The following is a 22,964-nucleotide window of genomic DNA, read 5'->3' as shown; positions in this document are numbered from 1 at the left end:
CTAACAAAATTCATAATTTCTTACTCCAGTATCCACGAAAATATCCACTAAACATTTAAATGTCCCCTTGTTCCCCAACTCTCTCTTACTCCTTTGTTGAAGCCTGGATAGAAGAGAACAATTCTAGAACACATGTCAGTGAGACAGGAAGGAAGGGGGCCACCAGCCCAGTCCCTGAGTATTCTAGATCTCTAGCAAAGGAAGCAGTTGGCATAGGCTAATGGCCTAAAAGGGCTAATGATCGTTATCAGTGAATATATCTCCAACAATAGGATTTTTCATCAGAAGTTCAGAAGGCTGCCATTTTTTTCAGAGCTCTCAGGAGTGAGGCCAGAAGCCTGAGAAGTGGGCCTGGGCCATCTCTGGGTACAAAACTAAGAAAAAGAGAGATTAAAAAAAAAATTTCTTAAGGTAAGCTAAACTGCTCTAACAAACAGACCACCAAATGAGAATGGCTCAGAGTCAAGATGCTTACTTTGTACCCATATACCAGGCAAGTCGCATTCTGGCCCAAGGGTGGCTCTGCTCTTGGAGATCACTCAGGAGCCAGCTGTCCCATCTATGACTTTGCAAATAGCCACGATCATCTCTAGCTTAGTGAGGGTGAATCGAATCGGGGGGAGGGGGCGGGGAGGGAATAACTGAGGACCAAGTGAGAGGGTTTGGGGGCCAGATCTGGTTGTGGTATAGAACTTCCCATATGACTTTCAAAGAGGTTAGGAAACAAAATCTAAGGTTGGACTCAGAAGAAAGAGACAACTGCGGTGAAGCACTAGCAGATGCTGCCACAGCACAAGAGTCCCATCTCCTTGATTTAAGAGGCAGCTTGTTGCCAGGAAACTGGCAGGATCTCATGCAGGGTCTGTCAGTCATAAAGATCTCATGGGGCTTGAGATTGTGAAGTCAGGGAGAGGATGAGAATAGATTGCTTTTTCAGGTATCAATGAGGGAGCCCCATCTGCTACAACCTCAGACTGCAAGATCAGGGTAGCAGGTGCAAGAAAAGCTCATGAATTTCACTCCTACTGCTCAGTCCTGGGGGGAGTTCCTAAAGCCCAGTGCCAGAGTCAGAACCTCTGTCCATTCAGTGTGAAACTCTCTTGTCAAGTGGATAATAATTTCCTCTTATCCAAATACAGGGGGAAACTGAGTCACGAGCTCTGATGTGTGAGAGAACAACTTCGGACCCAAAGTTATGCACAAGGGTTCGCAGCGAGAAATTGCTTACAAATGACTGAAACAGGGCCCAGACCCTGTGGATCAGGGTTTCCAACAGGAGGCTGTGGATGGCTCCCAAAGAGGAAACCCCAGTCTCCACCATGGGCTAGGGGAACACGGGAACAGGCTCGAGAGTCGGGTCCAGTGAGCTACTTCTGTGAGACTCTTAGGGTTCTGTCATAGGATCATATTTTCTGACTGCTTTCTGTCCCTCTGCTTTCTAAGGTTCCTCGTGTTTCACATTCATTTCCACTTAGCACTGGGCTGATAAATATCTTAATGAACTGTAGAAACTTGACTGATGATACTGACGGTTCTGTGGGGCAGGAGCTGGGAGTGCCTGGGAAGGCAAGGTCCCTGGTGCGGTATGTGTGTGCTCAATTGTGTCCAACTCTTGTGACCCCATGGACTGTAGCCCGCCAGGCTCCTCTGTCCATAGGATTTTCTAGGCAAGAATATTGGAGTGGGTTGCCATTTCCTCCTCCAGCGGATCTTCCCAACTCAGGGATTAAACCCACATCTCTGGTATCTCCCACACTGGCAAGCAGATTCTTTATCAGGAAGTCTAGGGAATTAGACACATGGCCCTTCAGTGTACAGATGGCAAGGGGCAGAGATGGCCATTGTGGTCTGGTCAGGTCATGTACGGAAGTTTCACAGGGCTCGATAGATATTTATTTATTTATTACTGAATGAAAGAGTCTTTAAATTCTATAGTAGGAATCCAACCACTTTGAGTCCTGAGCCTGGAGGCTGAAGGAGATTCTGAGACCATTGAGGCCAGTGACTCAAAGGATGCCCATTACTATCATCTGAGAAGAAATCTCATGCATGGAGCTCCATCCTGAGAGACCACACAAGGAATATTGTGTTGGGGGCACCTGAGACATGGCTGGCATCCATAGCACTGCCCATTGTCACATCTGGTGGCTGCTCTTTCTCCCCTTTGATAGATTCCCTACTTCACCCTCCCTCTATGTGCCTTCATAGAAGTGGGCAGATCTGGTTCTTTTCCAGGAACATATCTGAGTGAGAGAGATCTGAGAGGGAGTCCACGGAAACGGTGGGGGTCTTTGGAAGTTGAACGGACATCCAATCATCCATCCAAGAGGCGTTCCCAACTTTGCATCCTAGGGAAACGTGTGGTCACTGGTTAAGGAGTCAGAGTTTTTTTGTTTTTTATTTTTAAAGATTTTGTGATGTGGACCATTTGTAAAGTCTTTAGTGGATTTGTTACTTCTGTGTTGCTTCTGTTTCATGTTTTAGTTTTCTGGCCAAGAGGTATGTGGGATCTTAGCTCCCTGACCAGGGATCAATCCCTCACCCCGTGCATTGGAAGGCAAAGTCTTAACCACTGGACCACCAGGGAAGTCCCAAGGATTCAGAGTTTTAAACAAGCTGCAAGTTAAAGTGTTAAACACTCAGTCGTTTCTGACTCTGTGAGACCTGGTGGACTGTAGCCCACTGGGCTCCTCTCTCCATGAAATTCTCCAGGCAAGAATACTGGAGAGGGTTGCCATTTCCTCCTCTAGGGGAACCTTCCCAACCCAGGGATCAAACCCGAGTCTCCTGCATTGGAGGCAGATTCTTTACCACTGAGCCACCAGGGAAGTGAGATGGCAGGGTGTCTTTGTGCATATGGGAGAGCTGAGCCCATTGTGGAGGCTGGGCTTAGGACTCTGAAGCCTGTGAGGGAGGAGAGAGAACTTCATGGTGAACACGTTGGGCAGGGTGCCCCCACATCAGCCAGTTACCTCTTCTTGGAGTGAAGCAGAGAGCTCCTCACAGACCAGGTCCCGCATATCCCATGTTCTCGGATATTTTTGAGGGTGGCCATCATAAGATTTGGGCACCCATTTGTCATGGATATCCTAGCCACACCACTGCGTGGACGGCCAGGGATTCTCTTGTGGTCGTCAAAAGTCCAGGAAGGCACAATAGAAAATTAAAATGTCCCAACAGATTCTAAGTGAAAGTGAAAGTGAAGTCTTTCAGTCGTGTCCGACTCTTTGTGACCCCATGGACTATAGCCTACCAGGCTCCTCCATCCATGGGATTGGGGGCAATGGGTGTCTTCCAGTGAAGCTACACACTGAGCATTTCACTCACCTGGCACCAAGTTTTCGCTCTGCTCTTTTCCTTTAGGTAGCAAGCATCCAGGCTCACAGAGACCCAAGAGCCCAGAGAGCCACCTACCTAAAGTGCTCAGACTCTAAGTATATGTAGGAAACCAACAGTTGCTTGGCCTGGGGAGCTGGGGGGTGTTGTGGGGTCAGGGTGGACTGAAGACCACAGTTGGTTGTAGAACAATGAGCCCTTTCACTATCCGAATGTCTCTGAAAAAATGGCTCTTTGGTTAAGAGTGGACCCAAGTTTATTCCAGGTTATTTTTTTTTAAAGATTACAGAGACTTTACTGAACTTCTTTCCATTTATCTTTGGTCGCACTGGGTCTTTGCGGCTGTGTGCAGCCTTTCTCTAGTGGCAGCCAGCAGGGGCTACTCTAGTTCCGGTGCTCGGGCTTCTCACTGTGACGGCTTCTCTTGTTGCAGTGCACGTGCTCTAGGGTGCCTGGGCTTCAGTGGTTGTCACATGGGCTGTCACATGGCACACGGGCTCAGTAGTTGAGGTTTCTGGGCTCTAGAGGGTGGACTTAGTAGTTGTGGCACACTGGCTGAGTTGCTCCGAGGCATGTGGGATCTTCCCAGACCAGGGATCAACCCGTGTCCGCTATACTGGCAGGCAGATTCTTATCCACTGTACCACCAGGGAAGTCCTTACTCCTGGTTCTGGAGAGCAGAAGGGGAAAGGAGAAGTCAGATTGGCAGAGGTTTTGGCCATGGATCCACAGTCATTCACAAGGGTTGAGAAGAGCCCGAGTCAGAGTTCTTTGGGAGGTAGCAACAACACAAGGGGGGAAACCATCCCTTGAGGAACTTTTTACCCAACACTTGCCCTCTGGGTGATAGTGACCATGACTGGAACTAGGGAGGCCCATGTGAAAGTGGGTGGGCCTTGGAGGGATCCAGCTCAGTAATAAGAGCCTGAGGAAAGGCCAGCCGCTAGAGGGATGCGAGGCGACACTACTGTCACAGGCAGTTGTTGCTGTTGTTCAGCTGCTCAGTCGTGTCCGACTCTTTGGGACCCCATGGACTGCAGCCCGCCAGGCTTCCCTGTCCTTCACCATCTCCCGGAGCTTGCTCAAACTCGTGTCCATGGAGTCAGTGATGCCATCCAACCATCTCATCCTCTGTCGTCCCCTTCTCCTGCCTTCAATCTTTCCCAGCATCAGGATCTTCTCTAACGAGTCAGCTCTTTGCATCAGGTGGCCAAAGTATTGGAGCTTCAGCTTCAGCATCAGTCCTTTCAATGACTATTCAGGGTTGATTTCCTTTAGGATGGACTGGTTTGATCTTCTTGCAGTCCAAGGGACTCTCAAGAGTCTTCTCACAGGTAGAAAGTCTCTCAATTGCTGAAATAGTACAGAGGATAGAGTCTCTGTTGGGAATGACGACTCAGTGAAAACTGGGCTCCCCTCTACTTTTTTTCCATTTCTTCTATTTTTTAATTTATTGGCAAAAAAGGTGGTCATAGATGTCTCATCACTTTCATTTTACAAATCACTTGTTCCTATTTCCAACATTATTTATATGTGTGATATTTTTAGTCTGTTTTGCCTGATGTTCTCAATTTTAATCTTTATTTCATTTTAACTGATATTTTTAATTGAAGTATAGTTTATTTTCGTACTTGCTAAGTCACTTCCATCATGTTCGATTCTTTGTGATCCTATGAACTGTAGGCTGCCTGGCTGCTCTGTCCACGGGATTCTCCATGCAAGAATACTGGAGTGGATTGCCATTCCCTTCTCCAGGGATATCTTCCCAAACCAAGGATCAAACCTGCATCTCTTATGTCTCCTGGATTGGCAGGTGGGCTCTTTACCACTAGAGCCACCTGGGAAGATATAGTTGATTTGCAATGTTGTGTTAATTTCTGCTGTGCAGTAAAGTGATTCAGTTATACGAATATATACATATTCTTTTTTCATATTCTTTTCCATGATGGTTTACCACAGGATATTGCATATAGTTCCCTGTGCTACACGGTAGGACCTTGTTGTTGGACCTTGTTGTTGTAGGACCTCTGTCCTCCACTTTCAAAGAGAGGCAAAGAGACAGTGAAAAATGTATTTCTGTTATTACTGTTTTCAGGCTTGTCCAAGGTAAAATAACATGGTCCCATCAATCTGTACAGAGGCAGAAAAACAGTCAAATTCATCTGAGTCTACTGTTGCTTTCTGTGAATCTAAGATGAAAGGTGTGTAGTCTCTGATCAAAGGCAAAAGACTTGAGTGAGTTGCCTGAAACATGTCAAGGTGCCAACACATAACAGGGGGAGCTGTCTGACCCTCAGTGTTTAAGAAAGATCAACGATGTGGTGGATGTGGGCCATGGCAGAGCTGAAGTGGAAGATGTACCCAGAGGGAGATAGGCAGCTTAGAACTGGACTGGCTTGAGTGCGGGAGGCCAGGAACTTGCAGAAAGGCTTAGCAGGGATGCCTGAAAGCGCTGAGAAGGAACCTGATCCTAGTCCTTCTGGAATGCAAGGAACACACAGGCATACATAAGAATTCATGTCCAGTCCACCCTCAGCAGCTGCTGCTTCTTGGCCTGAGAAACAGACCTCAGGGAGGCTGGGGCCACACCCTGGCACAAGAATGAGGGAACTTCGAGTCTCCTGGCCAAGGTCTCAGAATGCCTGTGTCCTTCAGGATTTTTGCCCAGGTTTTCCACCTCATTTAATGTTAAAGTTATACACGAAGGCTCTCCTTCTAAACTGGGGTGTTCTGGGGACAACATCAGCTCTTTGATTCACTGGAAACCAGTTGCTATGGTTCTGAATAGATATGTCCCCACAAAGTTCATATGTTGAAATCCTAATCTCCAAGGTGATGATGATATTTGGAGGTGGAACCTTTGGGAGGTGATCTGGCCATAAGAACCCTCACATGCAGGTGGGCTCGGATTTGAAAATAACGGCTATGCTGCTGAGGCACAGCCTGCGGCTGGAAGATGTAAAGACTGAATTTCCTGAGAACCCCACCTCAGTTCTCTGGGCCAGATGGGCCCTTGTGGAGTTCCAGTTGAACCCAGAAGAAATGAGTGAGCCCAATCGTCAGTCAGAGACAAGCCCGGGATCACCCAGTCTACAGGAGGGGCCAGGCTTTGGGTTCTCTTGAAAGCAGTGGGAACTAGACTCAGGTTCCCCCCAGGGTCAGTGAGATCCAGGCCTGGAGTCACCCCAAAGCCAGCAGAAGTCGAGTCCTGAATTCCACCGACTTCAGTCAAAGCCAGTGAGGAGTCATCCAAGTTCTCCCAGGACCAAGGTGAAGCAGACTCGGAATTGTGCAAGAATAAGGAGGAGCCGACCCTGGGGTCCCCTGATATCAGTTGCAGCCGGGCTCAGGATCACTAGAGCCTTACCTCGGTCAGCATCTCTGGGTCCTGAGCCCTCGAAGCCACTACAGGAGCTGATCCCCATGGGATCAGCATGAGCAGAGCAAGCTATCTTCCGCCGGGCAGCCGGCAAGAGAAGGCCTCATGCCAAAGAAGTGAAAAAGTTCTTCTGCCCAGGCCCCTGTGTCCAAGAAGCCAGAGGAGGAGGAGGTTTCTATAATCCCAAAGGGGAAGTGCAAGTCTGGGGCGGGTGTGGAAGGACCGCTCAAAGAAGAGGTTCTCCCAGATGGTTCAGGACAAGCCCCTGTGCACATCCCGGCATGAAAGATAAAAGACCAGCAGGAGAGGAAGCTGGCCAAGGACTTCTCCTGGCACCTGGAGGAGGAGAAGGAGCGTCACCGCAGGGAGAACTTGAAACGCCGCCTGGAGGAGGAGCAGGAAGCAGAGATCGTCCAAGTGATTAGAAACCCTGCCAAGCTCAAGCGGGCGAAGCAGCAGCAGCTGCGATCCATCGAGAAGCCGGACACGCTGACCCAGCTGCAGAAACCACCGCCTCAGCGGCCGGCAGCCGAGGTCTGAGCTCAGGACGGCCGAGGCCTTCTGTGGCCAACTGCCCTGTCCACACGGCAGCTCTCGGGCCACTGGCCACACGCCTCTGCTGACCCGGCACTCGGGCTCCATGGCTCCCAGACAGGGGCACCACCCGAGTCGGGGCTCTGAGCCTTCAAGGGCTGGCGGGCAGATCTCCATGGAACAGGGGGAGCTTGGAACCTCGCAGACTGGAGGCAGGAAGAGGGTCAGCGTCCTCCTCCCCCCTCCCATGCCCCCTCCTTTCCAAGTGCCTTCAAACCAGAAGAGTAATTTCTGGTTCCTCAGGGAACTGATGACTGGAGGGGTGACTCCCCAGAATGTGTATGCTCTGTCTCAGGGTCCTGGGTCCAACCCAGGCCAAGAGGCCGGAGTCAAGTGTCAAGCTCCCCCCACTCCCACCTTCGCAAAGGCTGCTGTTGGGTCTGTCTGCACCCCACTGACCCTGTCACCCAGCAGACTCAATCCGGCTCCACCACACTTTTTAAAACTTAAGGTTAAAATGGGGAGGTTGCAAGAGGCAGGGTACCTCCAGCTCCCCCTTTCCTGTCCCAGACTCTGCAGAAGCCACTCCCCTCCCACCTGAGTTCTGATTAACTCATTACATCCAGTCTCCAGCAGAAATCTGTATGGAACACCTGCTGTGTACAGGCACAATTCTAGGTATCAGGGAATACAGACAAAAGTTACTGCCTTCAAGGAACTTTCATTCTGATGGAAAAAACATAATAAACAATAAAGTGTAAAAAAAAAAGAGCCCTCACGAATGGGATTCAGTTCAGTTCAGTTCAGTCACTCAGTCGTGTCCGACTCTTTGCGACCCCATGAATCGCAGCACGCCAGGCCTCCCTGTCCATCACCATCTCCCGGAGTTCACTCAGACTCATGTCCATCGAGTCAGTGATGCCATCCAGCCATCTCATCCTTGGTCGTCCCCTTCTCCTCCTGCCCTCAATCCCTCCCAGCATCTGAGTTTTTTCCAATGAGTCAACTCTTCGCATGAGGTGGCCAAAGTACTGGAGTTTCAGCTTTAGTATCATTCCTTCCAAAGAACATCCAGGACTGATCTCCTTTAGAATGGACTGGTTGGGATTAGCATCCTTATAAAAAGAAGTCCCAGAGACCTAGCTTGTTCTTTCTGTTATGTGAAGACACAGAGAAAAGACAGCAAAGAAGGAAGACAGGAACCGGAAGCAAGCTCTCCCCAAATCTGCCAGCACCTTGGACTTGGACCTCCCAGTTCCCAGAACTGTGAGTAATTAATTTCTATTGTTTGTTTGGTTTATTTCATTTTATTGAAGTATAATTGATTTACAGTATTGTGGTAGTTTCTGGTGTACAACGAAGTGATTTTGTTTTATCCCTATTTACTCTTTTTAAGATTCTTTTCCATTATAGTTTATTGCAAGATACTGAATAGTTTCCTGTGCTATACAGTAGGTCTTTGTTGTTTATTTATTTATTTTTGTTTATTTTATATACAGGGAAAGTGTTAGTTGTTCAATTGTGTCTGACTGTTTGTGACCTCATGGACTATAGCCTCCATGGAGTTCTCCAGGCAAGAATACTGTAGTGGGTTGCCATTCGCTTCTCCAGGGAATCTTCCTGACCTGGGGATTGAACCAGATCTCCCACATTGCAGGCAGATTCTTTACCGTCTGAGCCATCAAAGAAGCCCATTGTATATAGTAGCTTGTATCTGTTAATCCTACACTCCTGATTTATCCCTCCCCCCAAATTTCTGTTGTTTATAAGCCATGCAGCCAGTGGTATTTTTTACTAAGACATCAGCCATCTTCACTGACCCCTTCTTCACCACCATCACTTCCTCATCACTTAAGCCAGAAAAATCTGTTCAGTATTTTGATGCCACAAAACGGAATGGTGGGTTTCTTGTGGCATCACCCCCCCAAAATAATACATAGCAGACCTCAGGTAATGTCATGAGAATCTAAGTGTTTCCTGTGGTTTTCTAGTGCTTTTACAGAACTTTGATAAGTACATTTTCAAATGGCTTTCTTTCTGTTTTTAAAATATTTCTGTTCGAGTTTTTCTTTACAAGGAAAACTGGCCCTGTCTGTAGATCATCTGAATGTTTATGTTGAAAATTCCAGGGACTCTACAGTGCAATACTAGGACTAATAAATGATCTTAGCAATGTCATAGGATCCAATGTTAATATAGAAAAATCTCATGTATTATATACTAGCAGGAGACAATTGGAAAATGAAATTTTTACAAATCCCATTTATGGCAATACCAAGAAACATAAAATAACTAGTAATTAGTTTAACAAAAGACTATCAACACCACTCTGATGAAAACTATAAAACATTGCTGAGAGAAATTAAATTAGATGAGACCAAAATAATTGGAAAGACATGTCATGTTCACAGATTGAAGGCTCAGAATTGTTAAGATAGCCATTCTCTCCAAATAGAATTCAAGATTCAAAGCTATCACAGTCAACATCCATGCAGGTCCAAGTGAGCTGTGGGAGAAATCCTAAGGAGCCAGGGCCCCAGCCCCCCAGTGGAGAAGCAGAGGGGAGCGGTGCCTGCAGCCTGGGCTGCACCTGGATCCTGGTAGAGGTGGCGTTCAAATGCACCACTGTCCAATAGAAACACAATGTGAGCCACAAATGCTAGCCAAGTCATACGTGTTGTTTTTAATTTTCCAGCAATCACATTTAAAAGGTGAAATTATTTTTAAAAATATACTTGTTTAAACCATGTCCAAAATGTCATTTCCACACATGATCAACATTTCACATTACTAATGAGATAGTTGTACATTATTTGAGATCTGTGATGCATTCTACATCTTCCCAGGTGACGCTAGTGGTGAAGAACCCTGTCAATGCAGGAGACTCAAGAAATGCGGGTTTGATCCCTGGGTCAGGAAGACTCCCTGGAGGAAGGAAATGGCAACCCACTCCAGTGGACCCACTTCCATGGACAGAGGAGCCTGGCGGGCTACAGTCCCTGGGGTCACAAAGAGTCAGACACTACTGAGCAACTGAGCACATTCCTTCTACACTTACAGCAGACGTCAGATGCTCAATAGCGATGTGTCCCCCACAGCTGCCACACTGGCCAGCCCACTTTTAAGCCATAGTCTGTTGTTCCCTATTTTTTCTTTTTTTAAAAAAAATTTACTCTTTTTTAAAAACAAAAACATTTATTTGTTTGGCTGCATCCAACCTGGTTGTGGCGTGTGGGATCTTCCTTGCACTGTACAAGCTTCTCTAGCCGTGGCGTGCAGGCTCAGTAGTTGTGGCTCCTGGGCTCTAGAGCACAGGCTCAGTAGTTGCGGTGCGCAGACTTAGTTGCCCCATGGCATGTGGGATCTTAGTTCCCCCACCAGGGATTGAACCTGAATCCCCTGCATTGGAAGGCGGATTGTTAACCACTGGACCACCTGGGAGGTCCCTTTTCCTAGTTTTTACAGTTATATTTAAAATCTACTTTGTTGAAGTCTCACCAGCGTACAAAAGCTGTACATATTTAATGGATAAAACCTGATGAGTTTGGAGATAAGTATGTACCCATGAAACCATCACCACAACCTTTGCCATAAACATATCTGTCAGACTCTGCAAATTCTTTCCCACCCTCCTTATTCATTTCAATCATTGTTATTATTATTTGTATTTTATTAGTTTGTTTCTTCAGTTAGGACAATAGCACAGTTCATCAGACCCGCCAAGGTCACCCCCCATGGGTCCTGAAAGGTCAGAGATTTCTTCTGTCACCTTCTGGGTCTGGCCCACTCACCCTCCTTGAGGCAGATTGTGAGCCCCTTAAAATGTGAGGTCTTGCATTATAGTCCTGGATTCACACATAGGAACATATGCCATCTTATGTTACCACCCCCTCAAAGGAGTTTTTAAAATAATCTCCCCCTTTTGTATGTGGTTTTGAGGAAGATGTTTTATCTACATCTTCAATTTCAACCACAGTTCAGATGATGCCCCGTGGGTCCCTTGAGCATGACGACTCCCTTAGCAATATCTAGTCATTTGGCAATCTTTAAATAACTGGCCACGACTGGCCCCTAGGTTGGGCCAACTGACGTGCCTCTGGGCAGGCTTCATACTCGTGGGCTACCTAGTTATGTGGATCTGACCACATGATAGAAAGGATTCCTCTGCAGAGTAAATATAAATTCTTTGGCATGAGAGTATAAAGGCTTATGTGGTAGCCTGTCCCCTGCCCCCACATGATGTATTTTTTTGGTGAGAGAAAATAATTTGAAATTTATAATGCTGCATAATTGCATAATTCTTTGTCGTTAGCACCTGGCTTGCATTACACAATTTTAGATCTTTCCCCACTGATGTCTGCCCATTCAGTAGCCTTAGCTTTTGTAATAAGGGCCTGCTCCTTTGACCCTGAGTCTAGCCCACTGCTCTCTAGGCAGGGAGCTGCCTTCCAAGAGGCCTCCTGCTTGTCAGCTTTCCCTTTATTAGAAATCAACATCTTGACTGACTCCTTTCCTCAAGCCTTGTCCAACCAATCCTTCTACTTGAATGTGTGCCTCATTTCTCTGTCCCCTGATGGGTCCCCCAGACCTGCACTGACTGCCTTCTGTGAATCTGCCTTTTGGACTAAATGACAACCATAAAGGCTCAGGAAACGAAGCCTATCACGATTATAAATGACTGGAGGCTGCCTGTGCCCTGCCTCAAAACATTTGCAAATTAACTAACTTGATTTATTTTTCTTGGCAGATCTTCCCTTTCACTAGCTCCACCTGGAGTCGTGTGGTCACCCGGGGTGGAGACTCAGACCAATGTCTCCCTCTGGTGCAATCTTTTCATGACCATGCCCCCCCCCCAGCTCTGGGACCCAGCTGACACCATCTGGATAACTTCCTCAGCTTTTACTTTAAAATTTTTTAAAATCAATTAATTTATTTTTAGTTTTGGGCTGAACTACACAGCATGCAGAATCTTAGTTCCCCAACTGGGTATAGGACTTGCGCTCCCTACAGTGGAAGCACAGTCTTAACCATTGATTCACTAGGGAATTCCCACTTCCTCAGCTTTTAAAGCAGGACTTTCAGGGACTTCTCTGGTTGTCCAGCAGTTAAGACTTCACACTCTCAATGCAGGGGCATGGGTTCGATCCCTGGTCAGGGAATTAGATCCCACATGTTGCAACTAAGATCAGTGCAGTCAAATAAATAAAAATTAAAAATAAATAAATAAAGCAAGGCCTGCAGAAAATTCCAGGGGCTCAAGGGAGACTTTTGGGCACCATCTGATTTGGAAGACCCACACCAAGACCTGTCTCCAGGTGCCACCCATGCCCTAATGGTCAAGGCCAAGTCTCCCCTGTCCTAATGGTCAAGAGCAAGGCTTCAGGTGCCTTTGTGAGCTGAGACAGAACTGGAGCCTCTCTGAATCCTTCCCATTGCCCAAATCTGTAGTAACTCACTGAGGATGAGCAGATCAGACTCTTCCTAGGACCAGATCTGAGATGAATGCCTAGGCAGGAAGAAGTTATCATTCAGGAGGCAGCAAGACTTCCATACCATCTTTAAAAAAAAAAATCAAACCCATCTTGTTTGGAGAGCAACATAGAAGATGAGTGACCACTAACTACTAGTTCACACGATCCCAAGAGTGCAGCAAAGTCTGGTACAAGCGTGCATTTGTTAATAGGACTGATTTCCACAGAATGGGCAGCCAAGGGCACCCAGGTACAGCACTGGAGGTGTCCCTTAAGCACCTGGGAGCCCTACCTCTTCGACCAAGGAGGCCCACCTGTCCCAGGACTTGGCAGAGTCTGGTGGAGGAATAAGAAAGGAGCTGATCCGCAAGAGCTCTATAAAGGGATGGTCCTCAGGGGGAAAGCACATCTGAGATGGGACGAATAATCACACACCAGGCTAGGGGACCCTTTGTGCTCTGTGCCTGTGGAGGGGACAGTGATGTTGGATGTGAAGAAAAGCCACAAACACATCAAGGATGGGCTGTCTTATCAGGCCAATGTCCTATACTTCTCCTTTTATTTATTTTAAAAACTTTTACTTTTTAATTTTATTTTATTTGGCTGTACCAGGTCTTAGTTGGAGCATGTGTTATCTAGTTCCCTGACCAGAAATCGAACTCAGGGTCCCTGCATTGGGAGTGTGTAGTCTTAGCCACTGGGCCACCAGGGAAGTTCCTATATTTCTCCTTTTAAAGGCCTATCTCTCTTGCTAGAATTCCCAGCCCTGGTGCTGGATCTGAACGAACTCAGTCTCACTGTTTGGTTTCCCAATGGCAACACGATCTATATGCCATACCCTACCTACTGGAGTCAGATTGTATTTGCCGGACTTCCCAGGTGGAGTGTGGATGGTTCACAGATGCTACTCTACGGAGGGAAGGAATTCACAAAATCCCATCTTCCCTGTGTCTCCTGGTGGGTCCAATTCCCACTTTGGGTTTTGTAATTACAAGTGCTCTGCTTCAAGGGGGAAAAAAATCATTGTCTCAGTGCGTGCATGCTAAGTCACTTAAGTCATGTCCGACTCTTGGTGATGCTATGGACCGTAGCCCATGGCGCCTCTTTCCATGGGATTCTCCAGGCAAGAATGCTGGGGTGGGTTGCTGTGCCGTCCCCCAGGGGATCTTCCCAACCCAGGGATCGAACCCATGATTCTTACATCTCCTGCATTGGCAGGTGGGTTCTTTACCACTAGCATCACCTGGGAAGCCCCTCATTGTCTCAGAGGACTAAATAAAATGTCAGTCACACATCAACATGTTGATGTATGGCAAAACCAATCCCATATTGTAAAGTAATTGACCTCCAATTAAAATAAATAGATTTATATTTAAAAAAGATAAAAAAAAGTCAGTCACATGAAGGTATACATGAAAGGAAAACCTCAATGTGGTAACCCACTTTTTCTGTTTCTTCCTTTTATGGTGGGGAGATGGGGGAATTCTGTCTTTAACTAAGAATAATGTTGTGTATTTAGCTAAAGCACACACTTGGCATGAATTAAAGACTTTTCAATTTCCTCACTGATGGTTGCATATTTTGAAATCATAAATTTTAAAATCTGAGCTTATGGTTAACTTGACTTTGACTCTTGCCATTGGGGCTTCTAAACCTCCCCTTCCCCTCCACCCCAGCCCCTGACAACCAGTAATATGTTTTCTGTTTCTATCCATTTGCCTATTTTAGATCTTTCATGTAAATTAAATCAAACAACATGTGGCCCTTTGTGTCTGCCTGCTATCACTTCGATAATGTTTTCATAGTTTATCCATGTTGTACCACGTATTGCTCTTTCATTCCTTTTCATTGCAAAAGAATATTTCATTTTGTGGGCATAAACCAGATTTTTGTTTATCCATTCATTAATTGGTGAACATTTGGGTTATTTGTACCTCTTGACTACTGTATATAATGCTGCTCTGAACCTTCATGCATGAGTTTTTGTGTGGATATTTGTTTCCATTCCTCTTGGGCATACCCCTAGGGTTGGAATGACCAAGTCATACAGTACCACTATGTTTACCTTTTTGAGATACTGTCAGACGCTTTACTGAAATTAGTTTTGATGGTAGCAGTTTTCTTTTCTTTTTTTTGTAGTTGTTTCAGATAAGCATTTACTTATATAGATTAGACAATACAATAATTATTTGAGAAATAACCATTACTGGATATAATTAGGGAATGAATTTCCCCTCTTCCTTGAGATCAGCATCTATTTATATTGATCAGACCCCATCAATACTTCTTCAAGGATTAAATATCATTGGGATTCATTTTGATGGTGACTGAGAGTCTTTGATTTCCCCTGAGCTCTCTCTTGTCAGTTTCTTGCTGAATCCCAACCTTCAGCCTTGCCCTTTTGCTAGTCTCTGTCCCTTCTTCCCCTTTATGCCTCCATTTTCCCATCCCCCTTCCCACAAGACTAGGTTCCTTTTTATTTGGTGTCCATAAATCACATAACTATCTGGTTGAGGGAATGTCTGAGTCTTGAAAACTATTCTCTGTGGGCTGGACATACGGAGTTCATATTTTTAAAATATGGAAAAGGAGAAAGGAGAGGCAGAAAGGGAACACGATAACACAATGGAGTTGGTCTCAAAATGTGGCTTAAAAATTAGAACGAGCTGAAAGTGTCTCAGCTTTGAAAGAAGAGAGAAAGAAAATTAACATATAAAAGCAGTTGGTCCACCATATATTTAGAACCTTGAGGCTCATGATCATACATGGTAATCAGTCTCTTTCCTTCCAGCGACAGCCTCTGCTAGGCTCTGCCTTCTGTGAAATGGCTCTTTTCCAAAAAGTTCTGTCCTCATTCTTCCACCTTCAGAGAAGCACCTAAGGGAGGTAATGCTTAGCTGAGTTCTCCTTTAACCAGTCACATTCTGACCCTGTCTTCTCTCTACCTACTCCATTTTGCTTCTTCCAGAATGTTCTGCCCCTGCTCTTGCAGAAATTTCCAGAGAGAGGAGTTCTACTCAGTTCTCCTTCAGTCATATTCTGAGCCCCTGGTATTTTCCTCAGACCACCCCATACAACCACTCCTGCTTGGACTTCTTCCACAGATCAAGTGATCTGGGTGCTTCTTCAAAGCCCTGAAGGAAGGGCATCCTCCCACATGCCCCTGAAGGAAGCCCACTTAGGGGCTACAGCAACACAGTGTACTCTCACATCAGACCTTCCACCATCTCTGTACTCAAGAGAGTGACAGAGATCATTCTGGCTCCAAAATGTTATAAGAGGCACAGAATTCTCTTTAAATTCAAGCACGTCCAACAGCTGGACATGCAGGACTTTGACTCTTAGGAAAAACACTGACTGAAACTGCCCACCATGGCCGGGCACCATAGTAACCATTTTGTGGGAGTTTACCAGGAGATCCTGATAAGAAACACAGAAATAACAAGCCACCACCAAGCAGAAGAATTCAGAAAAGGTCAAAAGAAGACATAAGACACCAGTCCATATGTCCTCCCAGAATCCTTCTCTCTGGCATCCATCTTGGCTGAGCAATGCACGCACCACTAGGAAGGGCCCAGAGGTAGAATGATTAGAATGATTGGCCAGAGACAACCTGGAAACTAATCCCATCACCATAAAACCTGAGACTGTGAGCCATGTGGCAGAGCAGTCCTCCTGGGTTCCTTTACCCTCCTGCTCTCTGCCCCAGGCACCCTTCCCAATAAAGTCTCTTGCTTTGTCAGCACGAGTGTCTCCTGGACAACTCATTTCCGAGTGTTAAACAAGAGCCCTCTTCCTGCAACATGATGACTCAACAGCATGAACACGAAGTAAACACCCTCAGAGTGATTGTTTATAAGGACGTAAGTTTGTTCGTGCACCACTGGCTGATGATGGGTTGTTGTTGTTTAGTTGCTCAATTGTCTGACACTTTACCGACCCTATGGACTGTAACCTACCAGGCTTGTTTGTCCATGGGATTTTTCAGGCAAGAATACTGTACCTATTGCCAGAATTTTCAAACGATGCCTTTGCGCAGGCACTGTGATGAGGGAACTTAGCCATGAACTGGGCATTGGGAGATCTGGGCTGTAGTCCTGGCCCTGCTATTAACTTTCCCATTGTCTCCTATCCATGGAGTGAAGGGCTTGGATTGGAGAAATGAATTTCCAAAGTGAGTATTAAAATTTTTTCTTTCAATTAATTTTTTTTGACTGTGTATAACAAGTTTCCTAAAATAATACTCATCACTAATCATGAGTGACGGATTCTGATATTTTTCTGTCTTATAATTTTATGTTATTATTTTAATTGTTGTGATCTCAGAAACTGATTTTCTGACCCTGTAAGGAGAGATGACTGATGGTTTGAACACTGGGCTGGAGGGTCTTTAAGATCTTTTTCTGCTTAATATTCTAAAAATCAAAATGGCTAAGTTGGAAACATGGAAAAATCAAATACGTAATCTGGATGAATCACTCTCCTTGACCTTCCTCAGATTGTCAGCAACTATAAAAGTCAGATATTCTGTAGCTCCAGGAGACAAGGGCCCCTAGATCATGGCCCAGGCTTGATGGCCCTTCCCACATACACAATAGGGGGTAACCCAGGCACTTAGGCTCTCTAAACCCCAGCATCCTCAGCTGTAAAGGGGGGATGATAATGTAGACCTTACAGGTTGTGATGAGAGTCAAATGAGGTCCTGGGTATAAAGGTGCCCACAGGGGTCATGACCTGCAGGTCCCCTAGGTTGAATGTGACCTGAAGGTGTGATCTGTTTGTCATACACAAGGCACACCCTCCACTTTGCCACTGTCCCTACCACTTGTAGGGTCTGACACCCTCTGAAAGTGAAAAGTGAAAGTGAAAGTCACTCAGTCGTGTCTGACTCTTTGAGACCCCAGGGACTGTAGCCCACCAGGCTCATCTGTTCATGGGATTCTCCAGGCAAGAATATTGGAGTGGGTTGTCATGCCCTTGTCCAGGGATCTTCCCAAGCCAGGGATCAAACTCAGGTCTCCTGCATTGTAGGCAGATTCTTTACCATCTGAGCCACCAAAGACACCCTCTATACCCATTAAATGACTTGCTGAACTGCTAAAGCCATTTGAGTTTACTGCTCTTGGCTTAGCAGAGGGCATGGGACAAATTTGGCATTTAATTCAGGTTCTTTATCTTCTCTGGTCCTGGCACTGTGGAAATCACAGTGCAACCTCATGCAGGTGGTTTAAACTCTTTAAGTCTCATGTTCTTCCCTAAAATGAAAATAGTATTGGCCCTGTTGACTTTTTGGAGGATCAATATTTTATTTAATTAAATTTAATTTCAAGACTGAGGTTGTGAATGGATATTACATATTTGGTTTTGCCGTGTTTCCAACTTAACCCCTTTGATTTTTAAAACATTAAGCAGAAAAAGATTTTAAAGAATCCTCCAGTCCAGTGTTCTTCAAACCACCAGTCAGCTCTCCTTACTGGGTCAGAAAATCAGTTTCTGAGGTCACAATAGACAATTAAAATAATAACAGAAAATCATAAGACAGAAAAATATTGAGAGGATCAAACAAGATACAGTCCTCCATTGTTTCACTGATCACCATATGTCCAATAGCAGCCTTGCCCACTGCTTCTAAGAAGCCTCCAGTGTTGTTGCAGGAAGGGGGACCCCTTCCAGGGCCTGAAACTGGGCTCTTGTCTAACACTCAGAAATGAATTGTCCAAGGAGACACATGTGCTGACAAAGCAAGAGATTTTATTGGGAAGGGGCCCCCAGGGTAGAGAGCAGTAGGGTAAGGGAACCCAAGAGGACTGCTGCCACATGGCTTGCAGTCTCGAGTTTCATGGTCATGAGATTAGTTTCCAGGTCATCTTTAGCCAATCATTCTGAGTCAGAGTCCTTCCTGGTGGTGCAGGCCTTGTTCAGACAAGATAGATGCCAGAGAGAAGGATTCTGGGAGGTGGTTGGGCATGTGGTATCTCCTTTTGACCTTTTCTGAACTCTTCTGGTTGGTGGTGGCTTATGAGTTCTGTGTTCCTTACCAGGACCTCCTGTCATAAAACAACTCACGCAAATGGTTACTATGGTGCCTGGCCAGGGTGGGTGGTTTCAGTCAGTGTGCTTCCCCTAACAGTGTCAGGAGGAAAACAGACCTGAAAAAAAGGTGCTGCACTAAAAATCGTGCCCAGAGCTGGAGACCCAGTAGAGGAAGAGCAAGTGGCTTGGAGTCAGGGGTAGGAAGTGACTGTCAGCAAGATGATCGAGCCTTGGAGTTGTGCTGGGGTGGGGGCTGTATCTGAAGAGCATCATTTTTTTTTTTGGCTGTGCTGTGCTGCTTATGGTATCTTAGTTCCCTGACAAGGGAACGAATCTGTGCCCTCTGTGAAAGGTTGTTGCTACCAGCCATGAACGACACTGGGATTCCTGGCCTTTGGAGAAGAGGAATTCAATCCGGGGCCAGTGACAAAGCTTGATCACTCAGAGCTTTTGTGTAATCAAGTTTTATTAAAGTATAAAAGAGATAGAGAAAGCTTCTGACATAGACTTCAGAAGGGGGCAGAAAGAGTGCCCCCCCCCCCCCCCCCCCCCGCTAATCTTTAGCAGATACCAAGTAGCAGGCTGCTAATTAGAGAAAGGAAATGTCTTAACCCTCAGAGAGTGGCACCAGGCTGCTCATCCACAACATGCATCTTGAGATAACATTGGCACAAGGTGAGTCATCCTGGGCCATAAAACGACTGACATGAATCTTGAAGAAAGGCAGGTTTCCAAGCAAATACGTAGTTTCATTAACATAGTTTAAGAAAAACATTTCCATAAAAAAAACACATTGGTTAGCTCAAGGTTTGAGAAAAGTTAAGTTCAGGTGGAACCAGGTATTGTTACGGCCACACAAATTTTTTAAAAAAAACGCCTTTTAATTTTGTATAGAAAAGGGGGGAAAAATCTGACACTTGTGGTTTGTTTTCTCCTGCTGATTAAGAGAGAAAAGAAAAAAACATCTGACACTTGCAGCCTATTTCCTCCACTTGGGGACCCCTAGCCTTCCTGGCTGTTACCCTCTCACCTGCTTTGGGAACACAGAGTCTTAACCACTGGACTACCAGGGAAGTCCCCAGAAGAGCATAATTCTGATGCCAGAGATGATTAGTTGGTAGTGAATGTTACCAATGTGTGCTTTATGTGACTCTGTCACTGTAGCTTTTTATGGAGTCCAATGCCTTTTCCTTTAGAGTCTCTCATTTTCCCTCCATCCTCTGCCCCAACTGCTGATATTTCAGAGACACTAGAAATTTGTCCAAGATCACTTTCCAGGCAGGTCTCTTCCCAGCTGCTTTCCATAGGCATGCATGTTCTGTTTCACGATGGGCACTGTATTTTATTAATATGATGGGAATATGATGTACCAAACGGTGGGGTGGCATATAGAGTGTTTATTGTCATTCATCATGCCCAACGTTCCCCAGCTTGAAGGTTCTGGTGCTTTAGGGTCTAACTGGCTTGAATGAACACTGCCTGGCCCTCTTAGAGTTAGTACTTCCAGAGCTGTCCATGTAACACTCATATCGCTTCATGGCTTCTGACTGTACCCCTGTGTCCATGTGTTTAGCTTCACCACAGTACTCTGTCATAATTAAACCAGGCAAGATAACAACAAAGACTCATGATTAACAAATTAATCAGCCTCACGTTGTATGTACTGACAGTGTTTCTCATTACTCATGATGCATCACAAGGTAATTCTCCAAAGACACCCGAAGAGTAGTGAGTCTAATTTTGGCCAATGAATGATGACAAATTTGTCTTCATTTCATCTAGGGAATGGTCATAAATGAAAAGAACCCTGGTACTAACTGAGCAGTAAACATATGAGCCTGACCAGGATGCAAAAGAGGGCCCACTCCGTTAAGCTTTGAGATTTGGACTTCTCTCAAATTGTTAGGGGAAGTACACTGATTGAAACTGCCCACCCTGGCCAGGCGCCATAGTAGCCATTTGCATGAGTTTTATGACAGGAGGTCCTGGTAAGGAACACAGAACTAATAAGCCACCACCAACCAGAAGAGTTCAGGAAAGGTCAAAAAGTGACACCACATATCCAACTATCTTGCAGAATCCTTCTCTCTGGCATCCATTTGGCTGAACAAGGCCTGCACCACCAGGAAGGACTCTGACTCAGAATGATTGGCTAAAGACAACTGGGAAACTAATCCCATCACCATGAAACCCTGAGGCTGCAACCAAATGGCAACAGTCCTCCTGGGTTCCCTTACCCTCCTGCTCTCTGCCTGGGTGCCCCTTCCCAATAAAATCTCTTGGTATGTCAGCACATGTGTCTCCTTGGACAATTCATTTCTGAGTGTTAGACAAGAGCCCAGTTTCGGGTCCTGGAAGGGGTCCCCCTTCCTGCAACAAAATGACCTGAAATAGCTGAGAGACATTTAATAAAACAACTGATTATGGACTTCCCTGATGGTCCAGTGGTTAAGGCTCTGCACTTCCAATGCAGGGGGCGTGGGTTTGATCCTTGATTGGGGAACTAAGATCCCACAAGCCATGTGGCACAGCCAGAAAATAAAAACAAAAAAACTTACAAAAAAAATACAGCTGACTAGTACTCATCCCAAGTGACAAGATGTTGAAAGACAGTGAAAGACTAAAGGTCTGTCACAGACTGGAAGGGACCAAAAAGGCACAATAGCGATTATAACCTAGGGCCTAGATGGGATCCTAGAAGAGAAAAGGGACACCAGCACAAGAAGCCTGGGGAAATTTCAAGAAGTTCAGTCTGTCATTTAGTTAATAGCATTGTAGTGATGTGATTTTTTTTTGGTTTTGATAGTTTTACTAAGGTTATACAAGGTGCTAACATTAGGGGAAGCTGGGTAAAGGGTATGTAGGAACTCTGAGGCCCATTTTTGCAACTTTTATGTAAATCAAAACTTATTTTAAAGGAAGTTAAAAAGTAATCTGAAATGTATAGGCATAATCTTTCTTTTTTTTCCACACTGCAAGTTATACAAGATTGGTTCCCTGACCAGGATGGAACCCAGGCCCCACTGGACTTCCAGGAAAGTCTCTATAAGCATAATCTTACTAGACAACATGAAATGGATGAACTGGCCATCCAGGAGTTGAACCCATTACTTGCTTCAGGGCATTAGCCTGACCCATGTTTCTTCCTTGGCCTTGTGAATTAGTCAGCTTTGTGTAGGCTTTAACACATACAGGTGGTGAGAAACTTAGTCCAGGCTGAAAGATGATTCTGAATAGATGAGAGTCATCATCAGGCTGAGTGCTATGACCCTGGCATCTTTGTACCTCAGTTTTCTCATTTAGAAAAGGTGGGATTGGACTCAATTTTTAAGAACCCCTGAAAGTGTTGCGACTCTATGGCGTTATGTGTAACACAACTGTTAGTGTTGAAGATAATGGACCTTGGAAGAAGCTGAAACAGGGATGTCGAAGAAAGGACGGCTTCTTTGGATGTAGGTAGCAGAACTTGGCAGACATTGTGGAGATACTGGTACCTGGTGAAAGCCCTTTGCAAAAGAGCCACAGCTAGTCCTAAAGTATTACCACTCGATAGGAGTGGCATCTTGTTGGATGGTGGAGTCAGCTTACACTATTGGGAATGGTAATTGAGGATCTCTTCTCTGTATGGGTGTCATCTGCTCACAGAGTGCTTGTGGACTTTTTTCACTCAAAGCACCATTGTTGTCCAGGAAAGTTAAAAAAAAAAGTTTATTATAAGTTATAGTTTATTCTGCAATTATTTATCCATATATTGTTTTCAGTCGCAAGATGAGGAAATTACAGAGCAATATGTTCCTGTGGGGCTTCCTAGGTGGCACTCGTGGTAAAGAACCCGCCCGTCAATGCAGGAGACATAAGAGATACAGGTTCTGTTCCTGGGTCAGGAAGATCTCCTGGAGGAGGGCACGGCAACCCACTCTAGCATTCTTGCCTGGAGAATCCCATGGACAGAGGAGCCTGGTGGGCTACAGTCCATAGGGTCACAAAGAGTCCGACATGACTGAAGCAACAGCAGGCATGTACACGCATGTTCCTGTGACTTTGCCAGAAACTGGAGAAATTCAGTGAAGTAGCTTCCTCCTCTGTTCCACGAGGTGAAAATAGTAGTCAACGTTTCAGTTACACATGATGAGTAAGTTCTGGGGATCTACTGTACAGCAATGTGATACCAGTGAACACTGTTGTATTGTATGCTTGAAATTTTGTGTTCT

The 22,964-nt window shown here is 45.6% G+C and overlaps 1 pseudogene; it reads left to right on the top strand.

The window, feature by feature from the left end:
• The first annotated feature begins 6,261 nt into the window (after positions 1–6,261).
• On the top strand, positions 6,262–7,255 carry LOC128070180 (coiled-coil domain-containing protein 86-like; annotated as a pseudogene).
• Positions 7,256–22,964: the final 15,709 nt, after the last annotated feature.

This window comes from Budorcas taxicolor, chromosome X (genome assembly GCF_023091745.1).
Source record: "Budorcas taxicolor isolate Tak-1 chromosome X, Takin1.1, whole genome shotgun sequence".
Taxonomy (NCBI): Eukaryota; Metazoa; Chordata; class Mammalia; order Artiodactyla; family Bovidae; genus Budorcas; species Budorcas taxicolor.
This window is presented reverse-complemented; position numbering and strand designations above follow the sequence as displayed.